The 6,000-nt window shown below is 41.8% G+C and overlaps 1 protein-coding gene across 1 annotated transcript in view; it reads left to right on the top strand.

Moving 5' to 3' along the window:
- The first annotated feature begins 506 nt into the window (after positions 1 to 506).
- The window catches only part of LOC124720199, a 1,401,865-nt gene continuing 1,396,371 nt past the window's right edge, over positions 507 to 6,000 (top strand). Inside the window, exon 1 of the mRNA XM_047245522.1 lies at positions 507 to 792. The gene's annotated coding sequence lies outside the window, so the exon portion shown is untranslated. The remainder of the gene's footprint in view (positions 793 to 6,000) is intronic.

Genomic DNA, 6,000 nt, shown 5'->3' with positions numbered 1-6,000 from the left:
CACAGCATCTTCTTCCTGCCGGTTAAATTTCGCGTCTGTAGCACGTCATCTTCGTGGTATAGCAATTTTAATGGTCAGTGGTGTATTTTTTTTTTATTATTATAACACAATACGACACCTAAGTGTATACTGTAGTTCATTTAAAAATTAGAAAATCAACTCCGGAAGGGCGCAGTGCGGTACCAGAAAAACACAGCTGTGTATTATTGTTTAAATAATTGGATGAGCGTGTAGTTAAGCCGATAGTGCGATAACACTCCTGTTTATCCGACTGTTTGTTTACCGAGTTCGCTTTTTTTCCGGCCAGTCGCTCAGCGATAGCGCACCCGCGGAATTCGCCGTCGGATCTTTGCGCGTTTGCCAGTTCGGCCTCGGAGTTTCTTTTTTCCGTATCTCGCGCGCTCGCCCGCAACACAGGCGCCTAGTTCCCGGGAGCGCCGCGCCGCGGCAGCACGGTCGGCGCGCCGACAGTCGCTTGTCTCAGCCAGGATTGCAAGAGTGAGCAATGGCCAACGGTTCGCAGAGCCGCCAATTCAGTTCGTACGTTCCGTTCGGTGCGTGTGCGGGTAGTTGGTCGTGAGTGGGTGGTGCGTTTGGTCGATTTCGCGAATGCGAGTGCATGTGCGGTGTGCGCGAAGAAGCGGCTGCTGGGATTTGGCCTGTTAACCTAAGCGGGGCCGCGTTAACCTCAACTGCCAGCAGGAAGAAGAGGAGAAAGAAATAATACTGTGAGCGGATCTGGGGCTATTTCACCTGGGGAAGGCAGCATGCTGAATCTTAGAGCTGACCACGGTAAGCGTCTTACCTGTATGTAATTTCTAATTCTGTCCACAGTTTCGAAAACCCCATAATCTTTATATCACTTTATTTCATTTATTTTGTTGGTATCAATAGTATCAGAAGCCCACTCGAAAACTGCAATGAGTAATCAGGCGGAGATAATTCTCTCGTTATCAACAATAGTGGCCGAAAGCTACATTACACAGACCAGATAACTTGTCTCTAGGTACTGCACAAAATGTGTTGCATGTTCGTTAGCTATTTCGGCTCGAAGCTATCCATACAGATACATAATTTGAGAAACTTTCTACTTTAAGAAAGTACTGTAAATTCTGAATATCCATCTCAAGTTACCTTATTTCTGTGCCTCTATTGACACAACTTTGCCCCGGCATAAATTGCAGTTCCATTTGCACAGCTGACAAAAGTGCAACGAATGTTACTCAAAATTTTCTCGACATTTCGTGTTAAGTTGGTGCCTATTCGTTTGTAATAACTTGTAGACTGTCTAAATTCATATATAGGCTACCATCCATAACCAGCATTTTCTGGGATAAATTCCGAAAAAATATTTGTTTAGAATGTAGAAATTCTGTAGCCAAAAATGAACTTCAGAGCGAAATATTAGCTAAATGTATAATGTTCAATGTGCTTTTTTTTCAAGCACTAGCATTTCGGCTGCGGCGCGTTTGTGATAAACATATTTCAGTACCCATTATTTTATCGGCGATGGTTAGTGAAGTCTTCTCTATTTATTATTGACTCTTGGGTTCTCCAGTACAGCCAGTCCAATGCTTACTACTTACGTATGCTGTTGGCTTTGATAACACACCATTCGACAAAGTGGCCTTCTAAAACACACACACACACACACACACACACACACACACACACACACACACAAATAAATATATAAACCATTACAATTTAACGGCACTTTTTAACACATCTCTCTAATCCATGAAGTCGTTGCTATTTATTTTCCCCACGTCGCTTTTCTTCCCTTAGTGACTGCAGTGTACAGAAAGGTCGATTTGACCTTGACCGTCGACAATTATGAAAGTGGAAACCGTGGGTCAGTTTTGCAACATTTTCTTCTTACCTCGTTGTAGTGCGACTGAAGTTCCAAAATGTTTGTTTTTAGAATGTTCCCATTGCACTGCTAGACGTTACTTAATTACTGTGTGTGTGTGTGTGTGTGTGTGTGTGTGTGTGTGTGTGTGTTTCAATTAAACTAATTGCCGGGTTCACTGTACGTTGGTATATGCTGCCGTAATGCTTTTAGATACGGTATGCAATTATGGAAGCATTCTATGGCTATCTTAAAGACGCCCTTCTGTTCCGCCGTTCAAGCAGAAAGAGCTTGTGCTTTACAGATACTACGGCAGCTTAGACAACTGTGAAGTATGAATGGAACAAATTAAATAAAGCAGTAAATTGAACACTAAGGTAGGCTAAAAAGTGTAATGTAGGTATAGTTAGCCAGTGGGCGAAATTTTGTTAATCTTTTTATTCTTTTGGCCCTCTGTTGATATACACTGGGCGATTCAACGTGGTATGACGTAATCGTAAGGCTTACGGAAAAGATAGTTGCATAGAATTATGAAACGACAAGAACAAGCTAATCTAATTTGCAAAACTCAGCAAGAGCGATATGAAAGTGTTTTTATTGACCTAAACCAGTTGTGGTGCGATCTAACGGATGAGTGCCTTTTTCCTGTTTCCTCCGGCTACTGTAGTAACAATCCGATGGGGTAAACTTGTTTGCGAATAAATCAAAATTGCGGCAAGGCAGCAACCAACGAGATACCAAGGTGTGCAGATTTACATTCAGCATGCGCAGGCTATGTCTGATACTTCCCCCACCCCCTCACACCCCCAATCATCCGTTCAGCGCTGGCAAGGTCTAGGGTGTGGTGACAGACTGGTCTGTAGCATAGCCCGAGGTCTAGGTTAGGCTGAAGGGGTGCAGTTAGCAGTGGCCAAATAAAGGTTGCGGTGACTGATTGACATGTAGCTTTGTGTAACGCTGACGTTAGCGCCACATTTCACCGCCGATACACTCGAACCACTGCCGCTCATGAAAACTGAAACTGCAAGTAAATGTGGAAAACATATTAAATAATGGACTGGCTTGACGCGTTCACCACGCAGCGTTTGCTCACGAGCGGATCCAGAAGGTAATGGTGCAGCTATTCCCAACTGAAAACACTGCGAAAACAACCACGATTATATTAAACGCTTCATATGCATTGATGCAATTATTGTTAAAATTCTAACAAGGGAACCTCCCCATCGCACCCCCCTCAGATTTAGTTATAAGTTGGCACAGTGGATAGGCCTTGAAAAACTGAACACAGATCAATCGAGAAAACAGGAAGTTGTGTGGAACTATGTAGAAAATTAGTAAAATATACAAACTGAGTAGTCCATGCGCAACATAGGCAACATCAAGGAAAGTGTGAGCTCAGGATCGCCGTGGTCCCGTGGTTAGCGTGAGTAACTGCGGAACGAGAGGTTCTTGGTTCAAGTCTTCCCTCGACTGAAAACTTTACTTTCTTTATTTTCGCAAAGTTATGATCTGTCCGTTCGTTCATTGACGTCTCTGTTCACTGTAATAAGTTCAGTGTCTGTGTTTTGCGACCGCACCGCAAAACCTTGCCATTAGTAAACGAAAGGACGTGTCTCTCCAATGGGAACCGAAAACATTTGATCGCAAGGTCATAGATCAACCGATTCCTCCACAGGAAAACAGATCTGATATATTCTATACGACACTGGGTGACGGCATGTGCGTCACATGACAGGAATATGTTGACGACACACCTAACTTGTACACTTGGCGAATGGGTAAAAAGATTCTTCTACCTTGCCCGATTTAGGTTTTCTTGTGGATGTGATAATCACTCCCAAAAAAGTGATGAAAACATAAGAGTTTGTCACATAAACTGAAAATAAAAAAATTAAACTTTTCACTCGAGGGAAGACTTGAACCTAGGACCTCTCGTTCCGTAGTTGCTCTCGCTAACCACGGGACCACGGCGATCCTGCAGTCCCATTGTCGTTGATGTTGCGTATCTTCGCATGGACTACTCAGTTTGTATATTTTACTAATTTTTTTCATAGTTCCACACAATTTCTTCCTGGTTTCTCGATTGATCTGTGTTCAGTTTTTCAAGGCCTATCCAGTGTGCCAACTTATAACTAAATCAGAGGGGGGTGCGATGGGGAGGTTCCCTTGTAAGTAGCCTATCTAGAAGTTGTGTGAAAGTGACGGTAAATGATTCTTTTTGAGGATAAGAGGGGGGGGGGGGGGGGAGATACAGAGAACTTGGAAACTCCATCTCTCCCCTTTCCAGACACGAACCCTCAGCCCTTCGTCGGATATTAACTCTGACGGGTTAATGTCTAGATAATTTATTTTTGCATACATTTCACCTTGAGATCGCCCTTTTTTTCTTCTTTTACCCAGAAATGTTCGCTGAAATTACGCAACTTATTATTGGATTTTTCAGTTGCTTTTCTACCACTTCCCTCACACCAAAGTAACAATTGCTTTATGCCTGAGAATGTGTTCCCTAAACCAACCATACTGTCGGGTTGTGCCATAAGTTTTTCCACCAATTCTATTAAATACCTCTTCATTAGGTATTCAAACCATCCATTCTTTGAAAGCTATTATTCTCCTTGTAATGGAATCATTTGTCATACATTTTCACTCTCTCTGTACTGCTCTGTTGACAATTATTTTCAAAAAGGACTCCCCACGAGAATATATTCAGTTGGCTGCAGAAGAGGAATTTTCCAGCTATGTATTTGTTCAGATTCTACCCTCTCCCCCCCTCCACCTGTGAGACACTGCCCCCCCTCTCTCTCTCTCTCTCTCTCTCTCTCTCTCTCTCTCTCTCTCTCTCTCTCTCTCTCTCTCTGCTACTCCACACACTCTTGCTGACCTGTTGTTGTACAGCTTCTTCAGTTGCAACTGTGAGAAAGATACAGACACATAATTAATGTATGCAAATACATTGAAATTCTAATTTATTTCTGTAAAATTGTGATAATCGACCTTCTCACCTGTATTTCTGATCACTAAAAGTCAGCAGATGTTAAAAATCTTCATGTGGAATGCAATTACTGCCAATGTTTGCTGGCTAACAATACCATAATTCGCTTATTACTCATTAATTTGACATCATATCCACATATACAATTAAGAATCACATTTGAAGTTCTCCATAATGGGCTTCTGTGTGCAATTTGTACCGTAGCAGTTGATGGCTACAAAAAGATGAACTTAGTTTCAATTTCTCATTCGACAACCCCTGGACTAGTCTACTATGGGATTGAATTGCCAATTCCAGGTCTCCTGGAAAGTTCGGCTGCTGAGTATGGTGATACTGTATATTTTACTGATGTGGGGGACGTCATTGAGGCCAGACCTTTAAAAAGTTATTGCATAATTAATGCAGTCAAATCCTTAATGATATCGAGAGCAAAATGTGCTAGAACATTACGATGTAAAGTGGGTGGCAGATATCAAATTTGATAAATTTTACTGGTCATTTTGGTGACTTAAACGTCTTCACGGTACAGACCTACCAATCAGTACAATATTTCAAACAAGACGCATTTCAAATGAAACTGAGATTATAGCAAGCACATTTAATGCAAAACTCTTTAGTTTCAAAACGTTGGGCAAACATAATTTTGCATATGGGATACCTTTAGATTTCATGCAAGAATTTGAAAATAGATTTCAGGTTTTTTCGAAAAATAATCTGTAATTTTGCATTTATGTGACACCTTTTACAAACGATATAGTTAGGTTGCCAGAGGATTTTCTGAGGGAATGCGTAGAGTTGCCGTCTGCCATCCAGCTAAAACAGTGTCACCATTCACGTTTGTTGGACTCAATAAAAATAGAAGAAAAGTTTCTTGGATGAAAAATACCTATGTACAGTGACAGAGAATTCAATTTAAAATGGCCTGTTTTTGAGTCGCCAGTCTTGACTTGTTTGATGCGGCCCGCCACGAATTCCTTTCCTGTGCTAACCTCTTCATCTCAGAGTAAGAGTTGCAACCTACCTCCTCATTTATTTGCTGAATGTATTCCAATCGGTTTTCCTCGACAGTTTTTGCCCTCTACAGCTCCCTCTGGTACCATGGAAGTCATTCCATGATGCTTAAACAGATGTTCTATCATCCTGTCCCTTTTCCTTG

The sequence above is a fragment of the Schistocerca piceifrons genome, chromosome 11 (genome assembly GCF_021461385.2).
Source record: "Schistocerca piceifrons isolate TAMUIC-IGC-003096 chromosome 11, iqSchPice1.1, whole genome shotgun sequence".
NCBI classification, from domain to species: domain Eukaryota; kingdom Metazoa; phylum Arthropoda; class Insecta; order Orthoptera; family Acrididae; genus Schistocerca; species Schistocerca piceifrons.
This window is presented reverse-complemented; position numbering and strand designations above follow the sequence as displayed.